The 23,914-nt window shown below is 44.9% G+C and overlaps 1 pseudogene; it reads left to right on the forward strand.

Annotated features, from left to right (window-relative positions):
- The window catches only part of LOC115183169 (cysteine/serine-rich nuclear protein 1-like), a 49,675-nt pseudogene extending 26,092 nt beyond the window's left edge, over window positions 1-23,583 (forward strand).
- Window positions 23,584-23,914: the final 331 nt, after the last annotated feature.

The raw sequence follows: 23,914 nt of genomic DNA on the forward strand, positions 1-23,914 counted from the left end.
GCCCCAGGACCAGCTGGCTGAGGGGACTCTTCTCCAGGTTCATCTCTCTGTAGGGTCTGTTTGTGTTTGTGATCAGAGCCCCAGGATCAGCTTGCTTAGGGGACTCTTCTCCAGGTTCATCTCTCTGTAGGTAATGACTCTGTGGGGTGTGTTTGTGTTTGTGAACAGAGCCCCAGGACCAGCTTGCTCAGGGGACTCTTCTCCAGGTTCATCTCTCTGTAGGTGAGGACTTTGTGGGGTCTGTTTGTGTTTGTGAACAGAGCCCCAGGACCAGCTTGCTTAGGGGACTCTTCTCCAGGTTCATCTCTCTGTAGGTAATGACTCTGTGGGGTGTGTTTGTGAACAGAGCCCCAGGACCAGCTGGCTGAGGGGACTCTTCTCCAGGTTCATCTGTCTGTAGGTAATGACTCTGTGGGGTGTGTTTGTGTTTGTGAACAGAGCCCCAGGGCCAGCTTGCTTAGGGGACTCTTCTCCAGGTTCATCTCTCTGTAGGTGATGACTCTGTGGGGTCTGTTTGTGTTTGTGAACAGAGCCCCAGGACCAGCTTGCTTAGGGGACTCTTCTCCAGGTTCATCTCTCTGTAGGTGATGACTCTGTGGGGTGTGTTTGTGAACAGAGCCCCAGGACCAGCTTGCTGAGGGGACTCTTCTCCAGGTTCATCTGTCTGTAGGTGAAGGCTTTGTTATGGAAGGTTTGACAATCGCTTATTTTTATGAGGTTGTATAATTTAATTGCTCTTTTCTGGAATCCTCCATATTCTGCTCTGCGTGTGTTATTTGGTGTTTTAGCTTGTACACGGACGATGTTTTTGCATAATTCTGCATGCAGAATCTCAATTTAATGTTTATCTCATTTTGTGAATTCTTGGTTGGTGAGTGGACCCCAGACCTCACAATGATAAAAGGCAATGGGTTCTATAACGGACTCAAGTATTTTTTTTAGCCAGATCCTAATTGGGATGTCAAATGTTATATTCCTTTTGATGGCGTAGAAGGTCCTTCTTGCCTTGTGTCTCAAATCGTTCACAGCTTTGTGGAAGTTACCAGTGGTGCTGATGTTTAGGCCGAGATCAGTATAGTTTTTTTGTGTGCTCAAGGGCAACAGTGTCTCGATGGAATTTGTATGTTTGGTCTTACTGGGAATTACTGTCAGGGCCCAGGTCTGACAGAATCCGTGCAGTAGATCTAGGTGCTGCTGTAGGCCCTTCATGGTTGGGGACCGAAGCACCAGATCATCTGCAAACAGTAAACATTTGACTTCAGATTCTAGTAGGGTGAGGCCTGGTGCTGCAGACTGTTCTAGTGCCCTCGCCAATTCATTGATATAAATATTGAAGGGGCAACTCTATCTCACCCCGCGGCCCTGAAGAAAGAAATCATTGTTTATTTTGCTCATTTTAACCTCCTGTTTGTGTACATGGATTTTATAATGTTGTACGTCCCCCTCTTACTGTTTGTCAGTAAGGGTGTGCAGGGTGTATACGTGGTCTGTCATACGGTATTTTGTTAAGAAGCCAATTTGACATTTGCTCAGGACATTGTTTTCACTGAGGAAATGTTTGCTATTGAAGCATATTCCATGGTAATTATTGGGGGGAGGTCCCGCCATTCTGGGTGAGGGTCTCGCTGGTCTGGGCGGGATGTCCGTTGAGCTGTTGCTCCTGTGTGAGATGTTGGAGCTGCGGTTGAGAGCGATGTCCTTTAGGGTCCTGGTGAAGGTGGGCACTGTTGTCTTGTATAGGTGGACCTGGTCGCAAAGGCTGTTTAAGTCCAGGGTGGAGTGGTGGGCCCGGTAAAAATTTGGTTTTGAGAGACAGTCACGGGAAATACTTGCATGGTAGCAGGGTGGAAGTATTTTTGTGGTAGCAGGGTGGAGATAACCACTTGTGTGTTGGGGAAAGTAGAAGAAGCTTTTTCAATAATACCCTTTCCTGCTGTGTTCTCAGGTTGTTCTTGCCTGTGTGTATTATTATGTGGCTGGGTGTCCCTAGTTGGTCCTCAAACAAAAGGACACCAGAGTTTAGAGCCTGTGTGTTCAAGAAAAATGTTATTGTATTCATTTCCCATTGGAGTCCATAAGGAGTACAATCTGTAGCTTGTAGGTGTGGTGGGGTTGTCAGGAGGGCTATCAGGTGGGCTGATTGGGGGGGTGCTAGGAAGGTCTGGGCTTGGGGTTTTATCTGTTCTGCTGTGGTGTTGAGACTTTGGTCAGGATCTGAGGTGGACTGTTCTGCTGGCTTCTCTGTGGGGGTTGCCAGCTCTTTAATGTGTTGTTCTGTCACACATCTTTCTCACCTTCTTCTCCTTTGGTGTTCTCACCTGCTGTTCCAGCTCTGCCTTACCTCCAGCTGGGTGAATTGATCCTTCATTTCAGTGAGGGAGTAGTGCTCTGTGCTGGGAGGTTGTCTTTCCGCTTGGGGTTGCTCATCTGTGGTGGTGTTTTAAGGAAGAGGTCTGACTTGTTTGGGGCGGGAGAGTCCTTCTCAAGAGAGAGCTTTTCCTGCTGAGCTCCCTCTTTGATTCAGTGGAAGTCCAGCTGAAACTCTTTGGGGTTGGCTTGTACCAGTACTGTTCCAGACTTGTACAGGTTGACATTGGCTGACTCAGTCCTCATTGGCTAGTATCCTGAGTTTTCTACCCCTCTCTCGCTCTCATCCCCCCCTCTCTCGCTCTCATCTCCCCCTCTCTTGCTCTCATCCCCCCTCTCTCGCTCTCATCCCCCCCTCTCTCGCTCTCACCCCCCCCTCTCTCGCTCTCACCCCCCCCTCTCTCGCTCTCATCCCCCCCTCTCTCGCTCTCATCCCCCCCCTCTCTCGCTCTCATCCCCCCCCTCTCTCGCTCTCATCCCCCCCTCTCTCGCTCTCATCCCCCCCTCTCTCGCTCTCATCCCCCCCTCTCTCGCTCTCATCCCCCCCCTCTCTCTCGCTCTCACCCCCCCTCTCTCGCTCGCTCTCTCGCTCTCACCCCCCCTCTCTCGCTCTCACCCCCCCTCTCGCTCTCACCCCCCCTCTCTCGCTCTCATCCCCCCATCGCTCTCTCTGTGTCTGAGGTGTGTTCTGCAGGGCCTCACATGGCAGCACAGGGCTAGCTTGTACTCAGCAATTTCCATTGTACATTTCACTCATCTGTCTATGGTCGTAGGAAATCCAGCCTATTAGGCCTATGCTCTGATTTTAGAATGTATACCCTTGAGTACCCCTAGGGGTTTTCAGGCTTTATTATAGTAGGCTATGGATTTTATTCACAGTAAGATAATCAGATGATATGATAATAGTTAGTTTAATGTGAGTTTGAAATATTAACCCTGAGGCCTTCTTGTGTAGGACGCCAATAATCATTACCATAATTGCATCTGCTGAAATCACAACCCACTGCAGTTATGACATGCTGATTATGCTAATTGTAAACATGTTAATAACCATCTCTCTCCTCCCTGTGTTCCTCAGATCATGTCCATGCTAGCTAGCACCATGTTAATAACGCTGTCTCCTCTGCCTGTGTTTCTCAGATCAGCTCCATGCTAGCTAGAGCCATGAGCGGTCTACTGAAGAGGAAGTTTGAGGAGGTCTATGATGAGGACCAGTGCTACTCCTCGTCCTCCTCCCTGTCCTCCTCAGCCTACTCCGGATGGGACTCGGAGGGGGAGAGCTGCTACTCAGACACCCTTGACTCAACACCCAGCAACCCTGGCTCTCCAGCCACACATTACAACAGTGAGTATCTAATCTACTTCCTCAGGCTTCACTATGCCTTCACTAACCTTCACTATGCCTTCACTAACCTTCACTATGCCTTCACTAACCTTCACTATGCCTTCACTAACTTTCACTATGCCTTCACTAACCTTCACTATGCCTTCACTAACCTTCACTATGCCTTCACTAACCTTCACTATACCATCACTAACCTTCACTATGCCGTCACTAAACTTCACTAACCTTCACTATGCCTTCACTATGCCTTCACTAACCTTCACTATGCCTTCGCTAACCTTCACTATGCCTTCACTAACCTTCACTATGCCTTCACTATGCCTTCACTAATCTCCACTAACCTCAGGAGGCTGAGAAGATTTGGCATGGGCCCTCATATCCACAAAATGTTCTACAGCTGTAACATGAAGAGCGTCTTAACTGGCAGCATTACTGCTTGGTATGCCAAATGCACCACCCTTGACCGCAAAGCACTGCAGATGGTGGTGCGGACGGCCCAGTGCATCCCTGAGGCCGATCTCCCTGCCATCCAGGACCTCTATACCAGGCGGTGTCGGGAAAGGCTGAACAATGGGCAATCTCCAGCCACCCAAGCCATAGAATGTCCGGCTAATGGCTCTCGGACCAGCAGGCTCCTAAACAGCTTCTGCCATAAGACTGCTAAATAGTTCATTAAATGGTTACCCGGGTTATCTGCCCTAACCCTAACCCCCCCCTCCATCTCAAATCAAAGCTAACTTTATTTGTCACATGCGCCGAATACATGTCTAGACCTTACTGTGAAATGCTTACTTACAAGCCCTTAACCAACAGTGCAGTTCAATAGTTAAGAAAATATTTACCAAATAAACAACGGTAAAAAGTAACAGAATAAAATAACAATAACGAGGCTATATACAGGGGGTACCGGTACCAAGTCTATGTGCGGGGGTACAGGTTACTCAAGGTAATTTGTACATCAAATCAAATGTTATTTGTCACGTGTGCTGAATACAACAGGAGTAGGTAGACCTTACAGTGAAATGCTTACTTACAGGCTCTAACCAATAGTGCAAAAAAGGTATTAGGTGAACAATAGGTAGGTAAAGAAATAAAACAACAGTAAAAAGACAGGCTGTATACAGTAGAGAGGCTATATACAGTAGCGAGGCTATAAAAGTAGCGAGGCTACATGCAGACACCGGTTAGTCAGGCTGATTGAGGTAGTATGTACATGTAGATATGGTTAAAGTGACTATGCATATATGATGAACAGAGAGTAGCAGTAGCGTAAAGAGGGGTTGGCGGGTGGTGGGTGGGACACAATGCGGTTAGCCAATGTGCGGGAGCACTGGTTGGTCGGCCCAATTGAGGTAGTATGTACATGAATGTATAGTTAAAGTGACTATGCATATATGATAAACAGAGAGTAGCAGCAGCATAAAAAGAGGGGTTGGGGGGCACACAATGCAAATAGTCCGGGTAGCCATTTGATTACCTGTTCAGGAGTCTTATGGCTTGCGGGTAAAAAGTGTAGTAGAGAGAACAGTCTATGACTGGGGTGGCTGGGGTCTTTGACAATTTTTAGGGCCTTCCTCTGACACCGCCTGGTGTAGAGGTCCTGGATGGCAGGCAGCTTAGCCCCAGTGATGTACTGGGCCGTACGCACTACCCTCTGTAGTGCCTTGCGGTCAGAGGCTGAGCAATTGCCGTACCAGGCAGTGATGCAACCAGTCAGGATGCTCTCGATGTTGCAGCTGTAGAACCTTTTGAGGATCTCAGGACCCATGCCAAAATCTTTTTAGTTTCCTGAGGGGGAATAGGCTTTGTCGTGCCCTCTTCACGACTGTCTTGGTGTGTTTGGACAATTCGAGTTTGTTGATGATGTGGACACCAAGGAACTTGAAGTTCTCAGCCTGCTCCACTACAGCCCCGTCGATGAGAATGGGGGCATGCTCGGTCCTCCTTTTCCTGTAGTCCACAATAATCTCCTTAGTCTTGGTTACGCTTAGGGATAGGTTGTTATTCTGGCACCACCTGGCCAGGTCTCTGACCTCCTCCCTATAGGCTGTCTCGTCTTTGATCAGGCCACTGTTGTGTCGTCTGCAAACTTAATGATGGTGTTGGAGTCGTGCCTGGCCATGCAGTCGTGGGTGAACAGGGAGTACAGGAGGGGACTGAGCACGCACCCCTGGGGAGCTCCAGTGTTGAGGATCAGCGTGGCAGATGTTGCTACCTACCCTCACCACCTGGGGGCGGCCCGTCAGGAAGTCCAGAATCCAGTTGCAGAGGGAGGTGTTTAGTCCCAGGATCCTTAGCTTAGTGATGAGCTTTGAGGGTATTATGGTGTTGAACGCTGAGTTGTAGTCATTGAATAGCATTCTCACATAAGTGTTCCTTTTGTCCAGGTGGGAAAGGGCAGTGTGGAGTGCAATAGTGATTGCATCATCTGTGGATCTGTTTGGGCAGTATTCAAGTTGGAGTGGGTCTAGAGTTTCTGGGATAATGGTGTTGATGTGAGCCATTACCAACCTTTCAAAGCACTTCATGCTACGGACATGAGTGTTACGGGTCTGTAGTCATTTAGGCAGGTTGCATTTGTGTTCTTGGGCACAGGGACTATGGTGGTCTGCTTTAAACAACATGTTGGTATTTCAGACTTAATCAGGAATATGTTGAAAATATCAGTGAAGACACCTGCCAGTTGGTCAGGAGCACATGTCCTGGTAATCTGTCTGGCCCCGCAGCTTTGTGTATGTTGACCTGTTTAAAGGTCTTACTAACGTCGGCTACGGAGAGCGTGATCACACAGATGTCCGGAACAGCTGATGCTCTCATGCATGCCTCAGTGTTGCTTGCCTCGAAGCGAGCATAGAAGTGATTTAGCTCGTCTGGTAGGCTCGTGTCACTGGGCAGCTCGCGTCTGTGCTTCCCTTTGTAGTCTGTAATAGTTTGCAAGCCCTGCCACATAAGACAAGCGTCGGAGCCGGTGTCGTATGATTCAATCTTCGTCCTGTTTTGACGCTTTGCCTGTTTGATGGTTCGTCGCAGGGCATAGCAGGATATCTTGTAAGCTTCTGGGTTAAAGTCCCGCACCTTGAAAGCGGCAGCTCTACCCTTTAGCTTAGTTCGAATGTTGCCTGTAATCCAGGGCTTCTGGTTGGGGTATGTACGTACAGTCACTGTGGAGACAACGTCCTCGATGCACTTATTGATGAAGCCAGTGACTGATGTGGTGTACTCTTCAATGCCATCGGAAGAATCCCAGAACATATTCCAGTCTGTGCTGCAAAACAGTCCTGTAGTTTAGCATCTGCTTCATCTGACCACTTTTTTATAGACCGAGTCACTGGTGCTTCCTGCTTCAATTTTTGCTTGTAAGCAGGAATCAGGAGGATAGCGTTGTGGTCGGATTTACCAAATGGAGGGCGAGGGAGAGCTTTGTACGCATCTCTGTGTGTGGAGTAAAGGTGGAGTAACATGTTGATAGAGATTTGGTAGAACTGATTTAAGTTTCCCTGCATTAAAGTCTCCGGCCACTAGGAGCACCGCCTCTGGGTGAGTGGTTTCCTGTTTGTTTATTTCCTTATACAGCTGGCTGAGTGTGGTCTTAGTGCCAGCATCTGTCTGTGGTGGTAAATAAATAGCCATGAAAAGTATAGCTGAAAACTCTCTAGGCAAGTAGTGTGGCCTGCAATTTATCACAATATACTCTACTTCAGGCGAGCAAAATCTAGAGACTTCCTTAGATTTCGTGTACCAGCTTTTGTGTACAAATATGCACAGACCGCCCCCCCTCATCTTACCGGAGTGTGCTGTTCTATCCTGCCGGTGCAGCGTATATCCCGCTAGCTGAATATCCATGTCGTCATTCAGCCACGATTCCGTGAAACATAGGATATTACAGTTATTGATGTCCCGTTGTTACAATATTCGTGATCGTACCTCATCTAGTTTATTGTCCAATGATTGCACGTTGGCGAGTAGTATTGACGGTAACGGTAGCTTTCCCACTAGTCTTCTCCGGGACCTGACCAAGCATCCGGCTCTTTGTCCTCTGTACCTGCGTCGCTTCCTCTTGCAAATAACGGGGATGTCGGCCCTGCCGGAGAATGTCTTGTGCGTCTTGTTTGTTGAAGAAAAAATCTTTGTCTAAAAAATATCTTTGTCTAATCCGAGCTGATCGCTGTCCTGATATCCAGAAGCTCTTTTCTGCCATAAGAGACGGTTGCAGAAACATTATGTACAAAATAAGTTGCAAATAACGCAGGAAAAAAACACAATGGCACAATTGGTGGGGCGCTGTAACACTGCTGCCATTTCTTCCGGCGCCATTATTAATGAAGGTGGGGGTGAAGTGAGTATGCCTAGATAATAAACAGAGAGTAGCAGCAGTGTAATAACAAAGGGGGGGTCAATGTAAATAGTCTGGTGGTCATTTGATTAATTGTTTAGCAGTCTTATGGCTTGGGGGTAGAAGCTGTTAAGGAGCCTTTTGGACCCAGACTTGGCGCTCCGGTACTGCTTGCCGTGCGGTAGCAGAGAACAGTCTGAGTGAGGTGGCTGGAGTCTCTGAAATGTTTTGGCCTTTCCTCTGACACCGCCTATTATCTTGCACTGACTCTGACTCACAAGACTACACACACACACACACACACACACACACACACACACACTATATATATACACACACACACTCCCATACACTATATACACACATACACACACTCCCATACAAAATAAACCTTATTATTATCTATCCTGATGCCTAGTCACTTTACCCTGCCTTCATGTTCATATCTACCTCAAATACCTTATTATTATTTATCCTGATGCCTAGTCACTTTACCCTGCCTTCATGTACATATCTACCTCAAATACCTTATTATTATCTATCCTGATGCCTAGTCACTTTACCCTGCCTTCATGTACATATCTACCTCAAATACCTTATTATTATCTATCCTGATGCCTAGTCACTTTACCCTGCCTTCATGTACATATCTACCTCAAATACCTTATATTATCTATCCTGATGCCTCGTCACTTTACCCTGCCTTCATGTACATATCTACCTCAAATACCTTATTATTATCTATCCTGATGCCTAGTCACTTTACCCTGCCTTCATGTACATATCTACCTCAAATACCTTATTATTATCTATCCTAATGCCTAGTCACTTTACCCTTCATGTACATATCTATAGGGTTGCACATTTTGTATGCAAATTAATATGAATACCATTTAAATGTAGATGTTTTTTGCATTTGATATATTTACCATTAAATATGGAGACATAAACATAATTGCAAATTATTTAAATCCTTCCAATGGAAATAAAAATATATATATTTAGTTACGAATTGAACTGTAATTAAATCAGTAGACTCTTCACATGGGATGATTTCACATGGGATGATTTCACATGGGATATGGGATGATTTCACATGGGATATGGGATGATTTCACATGGGATGATTTCACATGGGATGATTTCACTGAACAACAAAAGAAAGGGAACATTGAATGATCTGATGAATACATCTCCCAAAAATGTTTAACATACACAACCGGTCAACAGTTTCAGAACACCTACTCATTCAAGGGGTTTTCTTTATTTTTTACTATTTTCTACATTGTAGAATAATAGTGTAGACATCAAAACTATGAAATGACACATGGAATTATGTAGTAACCAAGAAAGTGTTAAACAAATCAAAATATATTTCAAATAGCCACCCTTTGCCTTGATGACACCTTTGCACACTCTTGGCATTCTCTCAACCAGCTTCATGAGGTAGTCACCTGGAAAATAAATAAATAAATATATATATATATATTTATTATTATTATTATTATTATTATTATTATTATTTAATTTTTTTGTACGGTCTCTTATGACCGAAAATAACTTCTAGACATCAAGACTGCGATTACTCACCACGGACTAGCAGAATTATTTTTCTTCTTTTATGACTCTGACGAGCCCGAGGCGTAGGATATACGGCTCCCTCGGGAACAGGCCCCGACCCCTGTGATCTGCATGAAGAGGAGGCAGGGAAAGGGAGGCCAGAAGGCAGGCTGCCTTCCGAGGAGTAGGAGGCAATCTAATAAAACCCCACTCCCCTCAATTCTGCTCGAAAACATGCATCTTTGGACAATAAAATGGATGAGTTACTGGGAAGATTAAACTACCAACGGGACATTCAAAACTAACATGACAATATCATCATACAGCTGGCTGGTTATACGATGTACCGGCAGGATAGAACAGCGGCATCTGGTAAGACAAGGGGCGGCGGGCTATGTATTTTTGTAAACAACAGCTGGTGCACGATATCTAAGGAAGTCTCAAGCTATTGCTCACCTGAGGTAGAGTTTCTTATGATAAGCTGCAAACCACACTACCTACCGAGAGAGTTTATCGATATTCTTTGTAGCTGTTTTCATACCAGCTCAGTCAGAGGCTGGCACTAAGATAGCATTGAATGAGCTGTATTCCACCATAAGCAAGAAAGAAAACGCTCACCTAGAGGCGACGCTCCTAGTGGCCGGGGACTTTAATGCAGGGAAACTTAAATCAGTTTTACCAAATTCCTATCAGCATGTTAAATGTGCAACCAGAGGGAAAATAACTCTGGACCACCTATACTCCACACACAGTGACGCATACAAAGCTCTCCCTCGCCCTCCATTTGGCATATCTGACCATAATTACATCCTCCTGATTCCTGATTACAATCGGAAATTAAAGCAGGAAGCACCAGTGACTAGATCAATAAAAAAAGTGGTCAGATGAAGCAGATGCTAAGCTACAGGACTGTTTTGCTAGCACAGACTGGAATATGTTCCGGGATTCCTCCAATGGCATTGAGGAGTACACCACATCTGTCATTGGCTTCAACAATGACTGTGACTGTATGTACATACCCCAACCAGAAGCCATGGATTACAGGCAGCATCCGCACTGAGCTAAAGGCTAGAGCTGCCGCTTTCAAGGAGCGGGACTCTAACCCAGAACCTTATAAGAAATCCCGCTATGCCCTCTGATGAACCATCAAACAGGCAAAGCATCAATACAGGACTAAGATCGAGTCGTACTACACCGGCTCTGACTCTCGTCGGATGTGGCAGGGCCTGCAAACCATTACAGACTACAAAGGGAAGTACAGCCAAGAGCTGCACTGTGACACGAGCCTACCGGATGAGCTGAACCTTTCTATGCTCGCTTCGAGGCAAATAACACTGAAACATGCATGAGAGCACCAGCTGTACCGGAAGACTGTGCGATCACGCTCTCCTCAGCCGACGTAAGACCTTTCGACAGGTCAACATTCACAAGGCCACAGGGCCAGACGGATTACCAGGACGTGTACTGCGAGCATGCGCTGACCAACTGGCAAGTGTCTTCAGTAACATTTTCAACCTCTCCCTGTCCGAGTCTGTAATACCAACATGTTTTAAGCAGACCAACATAGTGCCTGTGAACAGGAACACAAAGGTAACCTGCCTAAATGACTGCTGACCCGTAGCGTCTGTAGACATGAAGCGCTTTGAAAGGCTGGTAATGGATAAATACATTTTTTTTCTTCCAGGCCCTGGATTCATAGATTCTCTCAAAACATGAATTATGTATTAGGGTAGATAGCTTGGCTCTTATCCTACCTGCTTACAGCCCTAGGGGAAGCAGAGATACACCTCTCACTCAGACTGATAGGAAGGTAAAACTAAATGTGTGGGGTCTGTCTGTCTGTCTTTCGGTCTGGCATTTAGGGGACTGTGGTCTTTTTTGGGGTTTGGGGTCTGTGGAGAGAAGGGCAAACAGTTGTTAGTGTTCCCAGGATGGCATGGCAGGGTGCCAGAGAGAGAGGAAGATGGCTAGGCAGGGAGAACACACAGAGCCTTGTCTGGGCCCTGGGCACTCATCGAGCACAGGTGCTGCCTGCCTGCCTGGAAGAGTAGGGAGGGAGGGATGGGGGAGAGCAAGAGAGAGGGGGTGCGATGAAGGGACTAAGGCATGTTGGAGCATGCGATGAGTAGAGGATACTTTCTGTGTTCATCTAATGAAGACAGTTTTTATTTAACCAGGAAAAGCCCATTTAGACAGTCTCTTTTTCAAGGGAGAAGGCAGCAACAAACTAATCCAGCCTAAAAAAAAGCATTTACACTCAGTAACAGTCTCCCATCAATATTTTAAATTCAGTCAGTGGCACTAACATATCTAGATGAAGCATGGATTATAGACTATTCCATTCCTCTGGTGCACAAGACGAGAAGGCAGTCTTCCCTAATACTGTGAATGTGCTGGGGACTTTAAGTAGCAGCCACCTAGCAGACCGGGTATGGTAACATAGCAACCACCTAGTAGACCGGGTATGGTAACTGCTGGTGGTGAAGGAGATCAGACTACAGAGGTAAAGAGGGAGTTTACCAAAAAGGGCTTCGTAGATGAACACATACATTTGTATCTTTCTGCGCTTATAAAGTGAGGTCCAACCTACCATTTTGGTACAAGGTGCAGTGGTGGGTGAGTGACTTGGCATTTGTAATAAAGCGCAAGGATGCATGATAAACAGAGTCCAGTCTCTGTTTTACAGAGGAGGCTGCATGCATATACAACAAGTCACCAAAATCAATTACAGAGAGAAAAGTGGCCTGAACAAGCTTCTTTCTAGCCATAAGCGGGAAGCAAGCCTTATTACGAAAATAAAAAACACATTTCAATTTAAGCCTCATCAGATTATCCATGTAAACTTTTAAGGACATCTTGTCATCCAACCATATATATTTGTAGGATGACACTGTGGTTGGACTGTCTACTGTCTGTCTAGAAACATATGGTTGGACTGTCTGCTGTCTGTCTGTCTAGAAACATATGGTTGGACTGTCTACTGTCTGTCTGTATAGAAACATATGGTTGGACTGTCTACTGTCTGTCTAGAAAGATATGGTTGGACTGTCTACTGTCTGTCTAGAAACATATGGTTGGACTGTCTACTGTCTGTCTAGAAACATATGGTTGGACTGTCTACTGTCTGTCTGTATAGAAACATATGGTTGGACTGTCTACTGTCTGTCTGTATAGAAACATATGGTTGGACTGTCTGCTGTCTGTCTGTATAGAAGCATATGGTTGGACTGTCTGCTGTCTGTCTGTATAGAAACATATGGTTGGACTGTCTGCTGTCTGTCTGTATAGAAACATATGGTTGGACTGTCTACTGTCTGTCTAGAAACATATGGTTGGACTGTCTGCTGTCTGTCTGTTTAGAAACATATGGTTGGACTGTCTACTGTCTGTCTGTTTAGAAACATATGGTTGGACTGTCTACTGTCTGTCTGTATAGAAACATATGGTTGGACTGTCTACTGTCTGTCTGTATAGAAACATATGGTTGGACTGTCTGTCTGTATAGAAACATATGGTTGGACTGTCTACTGTCTGTATAGAAACATATGGTTGGACTGTCTACTGTCTGTCTGTATAGAAACATATGGTTGGACTGTCTGCTGTCTGTCTGTATAGAAACATATGGTTGGACTGTCTACTGTCTGTCTGTTTAGAAACATATGGTTGGACTGTCTGCTGTCTGTCTGTTTAGAAACATATGGTTGGACTGTCTGCTGTCTGTCTGTTTAGAAACATATGTTTGGACTGTCTGCTGTATATCTGTTTAGAAACATATGGTTGGACTGTCTGTCTGTCTGTATAGAAACATATGGTTGGACTGTTTACTGTCTGTCTGTTTAGAAACATATGGTTGGACTGTCTACTGTCTGTCTGTATAGAAACATACGGTTGGACTGTCTGCTGTCTGTCTGTATAGAAACATATGGTTGGACTGTCTACTGTCTGTATAGAAACATATGGTTGGACTGTCTGCTGTCTGTATAGAAACATATGGTTGGACTGTCTACTGTCTGTTTAGAAACATATGGTTGGACTGTCTACTGTCTGTTTAGAAACATATGGTTGGACTGTCTACTGTCTGTATAGAAACATATGGTTGGACTGTCTGCTGTCTGTCTGTATAGTAACATATGGTTGGACTGTCTGCTGTCTGTCTGTATAGAAACATATGGTTGGACTGTCTGCTGTCTGTCTGTATAGAAACATATGGTTGGACTGTCTACTGTCTGTCTGTATTGAAACATATGGTTGACTGTCTGCTGTCTGTCTGTATAGAAACACATGGTTGGACTGTCTACTGTCTGTATAGAAACATATGGTTGGACTGTCTACTGTCTGTTTAGAAACACATGGTTGGACTGTCTGCTGTCTGTCTAGAAACATATGGTTGGACTGTCTGCTGTCTGTATAGAAACATATGGTTGGACTGTCTACTGTCTGTATAGAAACATATGGTTGGACTGTCTACTGTCTGTTTAGAAACATATGGTTGGACTGTCTACTGTCTGTCTGTATAGAAACATATGGTTGGACTGTCTGCTGTCTGTCTATATAGAAACATATGGTTGGACTGTCTACTGTCTGTCTAGAAACATATGGTTGGACTGTCTACTGTCTGTCTAGAAACATATGGTTGGACTGTCTACTGTCTGTCTAGAAACATATGGTTGGACTGTCTACTGTCTGTCTAGAAACATATGGTTGGACTGTCTACTGTCTGTCTAGAAACATATGGTTGGACTGTCTACTGTCTGTCTAGAAACATATGGTTGGACTGTCTACTGTCTGTCTGTATAGAAACATATGGTTGGACTGTCTACTGTCTGTATAGAAACATATGGTTGGACTGTCTACTGTCTGTATAGAAACATATGGTTGGACTGTCTACTGTCTGTCTAGAAACATATGGTTGGACTGTCTACTGTCTGTCTAGAAACATATGGTTGGACTGTCTGCTGTCTGTCTGTTTAGAAACATATGGTTGGACTGTCTGCTGTCTGTCTGTTTAGAAACATATGGTTGGACTGTCTACTGTCTGTCTGTTTAGAAACATATGGTTGGACTGTCTACTGTCTGTCTGTTTAGAAACATATGGTTGGACTGTCTACTGTCTGTCTGTTTAGAAACATATGGTTGGACTGTCTACTGTCTGTCTGTTTAGAAACATATGGTTGGACTGTCTACTGTCTGTCTGTATAGAAACATATGGTTGGACTGTCTGCTGTCTGTCTGTTTAGAAACATATGGTTGGACTGTCTACTGTCTGTCTGTTTAGAAACATATGGTTGGACTGTCTACTGTCTGTCTGTTTAGAAACATATGGTTGGACTGTCTACTGTCTGTCTGTTTAGAAACATATGGTTGGACTGTCTACTGTCTGTCTAGAAACATATGGTTGGACTGTCTGCTGTCTGTCTGTATAGAAGCATATGGTTGGACTGTCTACTGTCTGTATAGAAACATGGTTGGACTGTCTACTGTCTGTCTAGAAACATATGGTTGGACTGTCTACTGTCTGTCTGTATAGAAACATATGGTTGGACTGTCTGCTGTCTGTCTGTATAGAAACATATGGTTGGACTGTCTACTGTCTGTATAGAAACATATGGTTGGACTGTCTACTGTCTGTCTGTATAGAAACATATGGTTGGACTGTCTGCTGTCTGTCTGTATAGAAACATATGGTTGGACTGTCTACTGTCTGTCTGTATAGAAACATATGGTTGGACTGTCTGTCTGTTTAGAAACATATGGTTGGACTGTCTACTGTCTGTCTGTATAGAAACATATCGTTGCACTGTCTGCTGTCTGTCTGTATAGAAACATATGGTTGGACTGTCTGCTGTCTGTCTGTATAGAAACATATGGTTGGACTGTCTGTCTGTATAGAAACATATGGTTGGACTGTCTGTCTGTATAGAAACATATGGTTGGACTGTCTGCTGTCTGTCTGTATAGAAACATATGGTTGGACTGTCTGTCTGTATAGAAACATATGGTTGGACTGTCTACTGTCTGTATAGAAACATATGGTTGGACTGTCGTCTGTCTGTATAGAAACATATGGTTGGACTGTCTGCTGTCTGTCTGTATAGAAACATATGGTTGGACTGTCTACTGTCTGTCTGTTTAGAAACATATGGTTGGACTGTCTGCTGTCTGTCTGTTTAGAAACATATGGTTGGACTGTCTGCTGTCTGTCTGTTTAGAAACATATGGTTGGACTGTCTGCTGTATATCTGTTTAGAAACATATGGTTGGACTGTCTACTGTCTGTCTGTATAGAAACATACGGTTGGACTGTCTGCTGTCTGTCTGTTTAGAAACATATGGTTGGACTGTCTACTGTCTGTATAGAAACATATGGTTGGACTGTCTGCTGTCTGTATAGAAACATATGGTTGGACTGTCTACTGTCTGTTTAGAAACATATGGTTGGACTGTCTACTGTCTGTTTAGAAACATATGGTTGGACTGTCTACTGTCTGTATAGAAACAAATGGTTGGACTGTCTACTGTCTGTCTGTTTAGAAACATATGGTAGGACTGTCTACTGTCTGTCTTTTTAGAAAGATATGTTTGGACTGTCTACTGTCTGTCTGTTTAGAAACATATGGTTGGACTGTCTGTCTGTTTAGAAACATATGGTTGGACTGTCTACTGTCTGTATAGAAACATATGGTTGGACTGTCTACTGTCTGTTTAGAAACATATGGTTGGACTGTCTACTGTCTGTATAGAAACATATGGTTGGACTGTCTGCTAACCCTCCCTCCCTCCCTCCCTCCTCCTAATCCCAACCTACTTCCTTTTCCAAGCATTTCCTCTGTGGTGTGATCCGAGTCACTCCGTTCAGCTGTCCTGATGTTTCACCAGCCTCTCTGCCATGTTATCTGATGCATGGTGCCATCTAGCGGCAGTAGAGGGGAGTGCAGTTGCTTTGTGACTTTTCATTTATTTTATTTCACCTTTATTTAACCAGGTAGGCTAGTTGAGAACAAGTTCTCATTTACAACTGTGACCTGGCCAAGATAAAGCAAAGCAGTGCGACACAAACAACAACACAGAGTTACACATGGAGGAAACAAGCGTACAGTCAATAATTCAGTAGGAACAAAATCTATATACAGTGTGTGCAAATGAAGTAAGATTAGGGAGGTAAGGCAATAAATAGGCCATAGTGGCAAAGTAATTACAATTAAACACGAGTTAAATAGCAATTAAACACGAGTGATAGATGTGCAGAAGATGAATGTGCAAGTAGAGATACTGGGGTGCAAAAGAGCCAAAAAATAAGTAACAATCTGGGGATGAGGTAGTTGGGTGGGCTATTTACAGATGGGCAATGTACAGGTGCAGTGATCTGTGAGCTGCTCTGACAGCTGGTGCTTAAAGCTAGTGAGGGAGATATGAGTCTACAGCTTCAGAGATTTTTGTATTTCGTTCCAGTCATTGGCAGCAGAGAACTGGAAGGAGAGGCGGCCGAAGGAGGAATTGGTTTTGGGGATGACCAGTGTGATATACCTGCTGGAGCGCGTGCTATGGGTGGGTGTTGCTATGGTGACCAGCGAGCTGATATAAGGCGGGGCTTTACCTAGCAAAGACTTATAGATGACCTGGAGCCAGTGGGTCTGGCGATGAATGTGTAGCGAGGGCCAGCCGACTAGAGCATACAGGTCGCAGTGGTGGGTAGTATATGGGGCTTTAGTGACAAAATGGATGGCACTGTGATAGACTACATCCAGTTTGCTGAGTAGAGTGTTGGAGGCTATTTTGTAAATTACATCGCCGAAGTCGAGGATCGGTAGAATAGTCAGCTTTACGAGGGTATGTTTGGCAGCATGAGTGAAGGAGTCTTTGTTGCGAAATAGGAAGCCGATTCTAGATTTAATTTTGGATTGGAGATGTTTGATGTGAGTCTGGAAGGAGAGTTTACAGTCTAACCAGACACCTAGGTATTTGTAGTTGTCCACGTATTCTAAGTCAGAACCGTCCAGAGTAGTGATGCTGGACGGGCGGGCAGCTGCGGGCAGCGATTGGTTGAAGAGCATGCATTTAGTTTTACTTGTATTTAAGAGCAGTTGGAGGCCGAAGAAGAAGAGTTGTATGGCGTTGAAGCTCGTCTGGAGGTTTGTTAACCCTGTAAATGTCTCTTGTTCTTCAAAGCTCTAGAGGAATGACCAGTGTGATAACACCAGTCTCTCTCTCCCTCTCCCTCTCCATCTCTATCTATTTCTCTCTATCTCTATCTCTATATCTCTCTATCGCTCGCTCGCTCGCTCTCTCGCTCGCTCGCTCTCTCTCTCTCCTCTTGCTCTCTCTCCAGCCAAGTCCATCCTGAAGAAGGCTAAGTGTGAGCATGGTGGGCGGGGCAACGTGACCTTTGACATGCTGACAGTGTTCCTGTTCCCGCGGTGCCAGGGCTTCAGCAGTGTGCCCAGTAGAGGGGGCTGTTCCCTGGGCATGACGCAGCGCCACAGCGCCCTCCGCAGGTACACCCTGGATGAGTACGCTGGGGAGCAACGCATCCTCCGTCGGGAGAAACTCCTCATCCGCCTCCGAGAGGAGAAACTAGACGCTCTGAAACAGAAGGTCAGTCCTGGGAGGTGTGTGTGTGTGTGTGTGTGTGTTGAGGCTTTGTGTGTGTGTGTGTATTGAGTGTGTGTTTGTGTGTGTATTGAGGCTGTGTGTGTGTGTGTGTGTGTGTGTGTGTGTATTGAGGCCTTGACTGAGTACAGGGAGATGAGACATACAGTTCTCCATGTCTGGGTTAGATAATGTTTATGAGGTCTGATGATTGTGAAAAGGTTTTAAGTCTGATTCTTTCAAATCAGTTGTTGTGTCTTCCCTGTGGCTCAGTTGGTAGATCATGGTGTTTGCAATGCCAGGGTTGTGGGTTCGATTCCCATGGGGGGCCAGTTAAAAAATAAAAATAAAAATGCATGAAATTAAATGTATGTATTCACTACTGTAAGTCTCTCTGGATAAGACCGTCTGCTAAATGACTAAAATGTAAATGTGTTGAACACTTTGTTTCGTTGGTTATAACTTCCTGATCCTCCCTCCCAGCTGACTAAGGGAGGCGCGGTGGAATCGGAGGAGGCTGACCGCCTCACCGTCGAAGACATCCCAGAGGACGAGATGGACGTCAGCAGCTGTAACCTAGACGACGGCTCCTTCCTCCACCCTTACCCCTCCAAGAGGAGACATGCCCTGCTGAAGGCCTCGGGGGTGAAGGTGGATAAGGAGGAGAAGAGGCAGCTCCAGCAGCTGAGAGTGTCCAGGGAGGACTGTGGGTGTGACTGCCAGGGCTTCTGTGAGCCAGAGACCTGCGCCTGCAGCCTGGCAGGCATCAAGTGTCAGGTAAGACACTTTGCTAATAAAAACTCACATATGAACATTTCTTCAACTTCAATGTGAATAGTAAACTGTTTTAAATACTTTACTTTACAATATGAGCAGTGGTTATTTGTCCACTGTAATACAATATTCTGTACCCTCAGGGACAAAGCAGAACCTGATTTATTTTATTTTTACGTCCTCTTCTCTCCCCAGATGGACCACTCGTCATTTCCCTGCGGCTGCACTAAGGATGGCTGCGGTAACCACGAAGGCCGTATAGAGTTCAACTCCAGCCGGGTTCAGACCCACTACATCCACACCATCATGAAGCTAGAGCTGGAGAAGAGACTGGAGGAGACGTCTGGACCAGAGGAAGAGGACCTGGAAGAGACGGCCCCATGTCACTACTACAACCCCGTGTCCGACCTTCCCTCCATCCCAGACCGCCCCTCCTTCCACTTCAGCTCAGAGCTGGCGGCGGTCAGGGAGAACAGCTGTAGTAGCGACACGACAGACTCCTCTGGGGGGAGTGACTACTCAGAGGAAGGGGCGGAGTTAGGGCGGCGCTCCCGGGAGGACGGCCCCCTGCTGGATGATGTGGATGAGAACGGACTGAGCCGAATCCTCAGCTTCAGCGACATCGACGACGACGACGACTACAATGTAAACAACCGCGTTGTCAATGACAACCGCTGCTGCCCCGAGCAACGTCTACAGCAACAGCCGTGGGTGTTGACAGGGTTTAGCACGGCAGACTTCCCAGAGGAGAATGACAATCTCGAGGTGCACAGAGACAACCGGGCCATGGCTATATCACAGCTGTTAGATGATAATGCTAACCAAGGCAGCTCTCTGTTCCACCACAGCGGCTTCAGTGTCCCCAACGTGCCCTCTTCCTCAGTAGATTGCCCCAACACCCCCTCTTCCTCAGTAGACTTCCCCAACACCCCCTCTTCCTCAGTAGACTGCCCCAACACCCCCTCTTCCTCAGTAGACTGCCCCAACACCCCCTCTTCCTCAGTAGACTGCCCCAACACCCCCTCTTCCTCAGTAGACTGCCCCAACACCCCCTCTTCCTCAGTAGACTGCCCCAACACCCCCTCTTCCTCAGTAGACTGCCCCAACGCCCCCTCTTCCTCAGTAGACTGCCCCAACACCCCCTCTTCCTCAGTAGACTGCCCCAACACCCCCTCTTCCTCAGTAGACTGCCCCAACACCCCATTTCCCTCAGTAGATGGCACCGCCGCCAGCCTGTCTTCAGAGTCTGACCTGGAGTTCTTTGATGGTTTCTGTCTGGGTCCTTCCTCCCTCTACAACTCCCTAAAGGAGTACCAACACATGGACAGCTTCTTTCACTTCCAGTTGCCTAGTTACCCCAGCAGCCAATCACAGGCCAGCGACCCTGGGGCCTGCCTCCTGGAGTCTCTGATTGGTCTGTCAGAATCTGTCCCAGAACCCCCTGCAACGTTCAGACAATCAAGTGTTGGAGGAAGCCGTCAGGGGTTAACTAACCGGAACTGAACTGCCAACTGTGTTCTGGGTTATGTAGTGAATTAGGGGGGACGGTAGTCAGTGTAAACAGTCTGCTGTTGGAGGAAGCTGTGATTTCTCTCTCACATCATCTATTGTTAATGAGATTCCGTTCTTGCCTTCCAAATGTTAGCAAAAGCAGTTGGTAATTATTGCTGTATGAAATGGCAGCGAACATTTCGTTCGAAAAGAAGAAAGTGAGACTAACATAAAAGTGAACGCTGGATTTGTGTAATCTGAGTCATGTATTTGTGTGACCATACACTGATGCTGAGTGTTGGAGCCAAGCCTGCCCCTCCACGCTGACACAACACAGAGGGTGACTGGTGCTCGTTGCTGTTCTGTTGGGGGGATATGGTCAGTAGGGAATCTTTCAACGTTGCTGAATGTCAACCTCAGGGACTTTTTCTAGCTTTAGGAAGCAGACCGTTGTGGCCATTGAAGCACTGTGGTGGGTGTTGCTTTTACACACACACACACACACACACACACACACACACACACACACACACACACAGAATCACAACGTTATCGTAACCCCAGCTTCCATTACGTCTCTGTGCTCCGTCCCAGTTGACTGGCGTTGGGGGGGGGGAGGAGGAGGGTCAACGGTCAGCCCCTGTGTTTCATCCTAAAGCCAGAGGCCTCCATAATGGTGTCCAAGGCTCTGGTATGGTACAACAGTCCCTCCGGAAGCTCCTTGCTCAGCACTTTATCTGGGAAACTGGTGATTGATGGACCATAACTTCCTGGTTCTCCATCTATGATTGGCTTTTATTTGTATTTTTTATTTTTTTTAGGTTTTTCTTTTAGGATTTTCAATTTATTTTCAGATTTAAAAAAAGCCTGCTAAACGTAGGTTCAAGCAGCAGTTTGATTTTTATAACCAGGAAGTGCAATCTTACTTTGACTTTGTCCCAAATGGCTCCCTATTCCCTATATAGTGCACTACTTCAGACCAGAGCCCTATGGCTCCCTATTGACTGGAGCCCGGGGGGCACTATTAGGGAATAGAGTGCCATTTTGAGGTGTATTCCCTTATCCGTAATATCCCTACTCTGCTCAGAGACGGTGTTGGGATTTAGGAATATGGCATTATTTAAAAGCTAAATCCATTGCAAAATGATTTAACAGTCCCAATGCAGCTGTTTTTTTATTTCAATATCAAATAATTTCTGGGTAATAATTAAGTACCTTACTGGGATTGTTGTCAATTAAAATGGTCACAAAGAAGGAAAAAATGCATTCTTAGCAAAGGGCAAGATTTTAGCTAGGGCTGTCTGGGAGTGGTCTGAGTGGGGAGGGGAAAACAGAAAACTAGCTGTTATTGGCAGAGAGGTTTGGAACTCTTTCTTATTGGTTTATTAACTAATTTACTGCCTGGTGACCATGGAAGGACAGAACTCAATCTCAACAGAAGAGGCTTACATTTCAGCCGGTCTTTTCAAACTGCTCTTACACTTAAAGGGCACTATCATCATTTCACAGTATTATTCCAACCTCATAGTGTGGAAATATAGATAAAACACAGGAAATCGTTTTTGACTGGGCCTTTATTATTTTAATATTTTTGACATATTACATTTTGGTTAAATTATTTTTAATTATTTCAGATGTTATCTAATTTATGACGTTGGCCTGTAAGAGAGCGAGGGATGTCGTTGTTACTCAGTGCCTGTGTTTTTTGGCACATTTTCTACTAGCCCAGTCTGAAAATTAGGGTAATTTAACTTCCTTCCCTGAGCACAGTGCTTCCATTTTAGCTGTGTGACTGAATACTGTGTAACCTACTTGCTAAATCAAACATTTGTACTATAGGTCTATTGATATTTCAGCCTATAATGTTACCATAGAGAATCACACTAATATTTTCTAACTAATTTATGTAGATTGAAAGAAAAAATATATAATCTTTATCACTGACAAATGAATTATTTTATTAAGAAAATACAAAATTGCATAATTTTTGGGGAAATATTGAAACCTTTAATATATGACTTATAGAGATGCCTATTGCTTTATAGCATTGTGAAGGATTTTTCGCCAGTTAGATTGTTTTGGACTATGAAATTACGCTAAAATGAATTAGAAAATATCCATATGATTGTACTCTAAATGGTCTGGTTGTGACTGAGATCACATTCTATTGTAAATGAAATGATCAAATGTCAAGGTTTTGTGGAGAGAAAAAAAAAAGCTATATTATGCAAAAAGCCTGAGGTACATATCTCATCCTACAGCTGTTATACGGCCAGCCTATAGTGAGCCAAGGCTCCTATAGGACAGGGGTATTCAACTCTTACCCTACAAGGTCTAGAGCCTGCTGGTTTTCTGTTCTACCTGATAATTGTACACACCTCGTGTCCCAGGTCTAAATCAGTCCCTGATTTAGAGGGGAACAATGGAAAAAGGCAGTGGATCTGGCTTGGAGGTCCTGAGTTGAGTTTGAGGGTTGTAGGAGTTATGCATGATGCTCCCATTCATACTGTCTACATGTTATCCGATTGTTCTATACGTTGAACAGTGAACAATGTATTCTTCTGCTATCTGCCTTAATTTTCTGACTTTTATAAATCCTCCTGATAGGGTTTTCTATGGGTTGGGAACACCTGATGGGGTTTTCTATGGGTTAAGAGCACCTGATGGGGTTTTCTATGGGTTGAGAACACCTGATGGGGTTTTCTATGGGTTGAGAACACCTGATGGGGTTTTCTATGGGTTGAGAACACCTGATGGGGTTTTCTATGGGTTGAGAACACCTGATGGGGTTTTCTATGGGTTGAGAACACCTGATGGGGTTTTCTATGGGTTGAGAACACCTGATGGGGTTTTATATTGCCACCAACAGGACATCTGAGCTTCTCTGGTGTAAATGCACCATTATCAATGAAGACATGGCAACAATGGGTAATTATTAATGTAAAGTACCATGGCTTTTTTAAATTACAATATGTGTATTTTGTTGTACATATTTTTTGCTTGAATGGTACTGCAGAGCAAACCAAACTGCTTTATTGTTTTCTCATTGTCATTCTTTAACTGACCGTTAAAGTCCTTTTTGACAGTTTGTCCCTTCAAAATAAAAATAAACATTTTATTTCTTAAATCCTTGACTTTTTATTTTGTACATCTATTCACATTTTAGGGACATTGTTATTTTTTGTTAATGTTCAACCTTTACCAAACTTTTTGACCCCATCAGATTTCCTAAAATAACATACCCAAATCTAACTGCCTGTATTTCAGGACCTGAAGCAAGGATCTGCATATTCTTGGTACTATTTGAAAGGAAACACTTTGAAGTTTGTGGAAATGTGAAAGTAATGTAGGAGAATATAATACATTAGATCTGGTAAAAGATAATACAAAGAAAAAAACCATGTCTTTTTTTTTTGTACCGTCTTTAAAAGAGAAAGGCCATAATGTATTATTCCAGC

The sequence above is a fragment of the Salmo trutta genome, unplaced genomic scaffold, assembly GCF_901001165.1.
Source record: "Salmo trutta unplaced genomic scaffold, fSalTru1.1, whole genome shotgun sequence".
Classification (NCBI taxonomy): Eukaryota; Metazoa; Chordata; class Actinopteri; order Salmoniformes; family Salmonidae; genus Salmo; species Salmo trutta.